Below are 2137 nucleotides of genomic sequence, written 5' to 3'. Positions count from 1 at the left end.
TTTAGAAGTGTGCAAAAAGATCACGGATGTCGTAATAGTAAAAAAAATCTTATCAGGGTATCTCCATGGTAGTTACCGTAGTTCAACACGTGCACTAGTGGCACGTATTGACCATAATGTTGAGGAGTTTGATTGTAGATATTGTAATTCTCAAGATCAGTACAAAATGCGACCAGATGATTTTTCTCCTGATAAGTTAATTCGGAGCCTTCGGTGTAGTAGGTTCTTTCTACCATCTTCGCACATTCTTTGAAGAATGAAAATAAGCTGTCAATGGAGATAAGTTGTCAACTATTTTGAAATAAACAATATAAATTACTTAATAACTATGTTAAGCTCACATGGGGGAAGAATTGGAGGTGTATCCACAAGGACCCAAATCGAAGGTCTCTCTTGCTCAATTGTAGGATCACCAAGATCCATGGTGACAAGCATACCCTCATCAAGACCATACATCTTGCAAAGTGCTTCCCAATTTTTGCAACCAAAATGGGTTACACTTTGAGCATTATACAGCTTTACTTGAAAATCCACGCCATGATGGGTACTTAGGATAATTTTTTTGGTTTCAAAACTTTCATGGTCTTCAAAACCCATCCTCTCCAAGACATAGCGTCTTGCAAAGCATGGGATAAGCTAGTCAAATTGGAAAAGATGAAAAATATTGTCATGATTAAAATAGTTGAAGTCATGAGTAATTACGAAAAAAACTATTGTCGTCGGTTGCGTACCGTATGAACATCGAAGGTCTCCTCGAGCTTAATGCTGAAGCGACGATCTTCATCCAACTCAATGAACCTGTCGCAGATACCTCGGTCGTCGTGGCACCAATCGCACTCCCCCAGGCGGTTTCGTCATCCGAGTACGACATTTCCGGCCTATGTTCATAATTCAAATTTTAAACTAGATTATTAATCACGGGTTGACTATCGGTAATGTACGTAGCTCCTCCTTTCATTCCCGAGTGCATTATTACATCAAATTTTCTAGCACACGGGAATGAAGGAGAACTTATCCAATATGAGCATTCAATAAGCAAAACCAAATCATAAAATAAGCAAAACCAAATCATAAAATAAAGTAGTATTCAAATTAGCATGCATTCAATAATTATAAGCAAAAGTACATCATCTCTTGGTGTCCGTACATCGTCGAATATTATCACTAATATAGCATCACTAATACAACTAGAACCGTAGCGCCCGACGGGTATCGACGCGGGCGGTGGACACCCAAAGATAAGGAATCATCACGAGATCATAGCTCCAGTGAGATCCCTGAAGAACCTGCCAGGTATTGTCGAACCTGCCCTCCAATGCAACCATGTAGCGACGGACGTGCTCGTCCTCCTCGCTGACACGGTGACGTACCACCTCCACGGTGTCCAGAAGTCTCGGCACCGTCACTGGCCCACGCGACCGCCACCAAACAAGGATCGGGTCAACAATGGGCTGCCTCCTCATCAACCTACGTCCCTCGGAAGGTAGCACCTCCCAATACCAGTCCGGCGGAGCCCAGTCCCGAACATGGCCCTGATCAAGCAAGCCTCCACCACCGAGTCGCCGACGACAAGGATGCGGGATAGGCATCGCCGACGTCGATGCGGGAACTACTTCTATATATAGTTAAATAAAGTAGTTTTATTAATTAAATCAACTAGCTAGTTCAACTACTAAACACTTACTATAAATAAATAAAGTAGTACTTACTAAAAACAAACTACTTCTATATATAGTAAAATAAAGTAGTTTATTAAATCAACTAGCTAGTTCAACTATATATGAAGCACTTACTATAAATAAAATAAAGTAGTACTTACTAAAAATAAACTAGTATTTTTCTTACTAATTATATTAAACACTTTGTCTTCTTATTTTTCTCATTTTTCTAAATACATACTATGAACAAAAAAATTATTAAAATTCTATAAACAAAATTACAACAGAAAAAAATCATAAAGATTCTATGAAAAGAAAAAAATCATAAAAATTTGACATATTCGATCTTCGCATATATATGATAAAAAATCTATGAACTACACATCTAAATTACTACACATCCAACAAAAAAATCTATGAACTACAAAAAAATCTAAAAAAATCTAACAAAATCTAACAAAAATCATAAAAAATCTAAC

This window comes from Triticum dicoccoides, chromosome 6B (genome assembly GCF_002162155.2).
Source record: "Triticum dicoccoides isolate Atlit2015 ecotype Zavitan chromosome 6B, WEW_v2.0, whole genome shotgun sequence".
Classification (NCBI taxonomy): Eukaryota; Viridiplantae; Streptophyta; class Magnoliopsida; order Poales; family Poaceae; genus Triticum; species Triticum dicoccoides.
Note: the sequence above shows the minus strand (reverse complement) of the source record.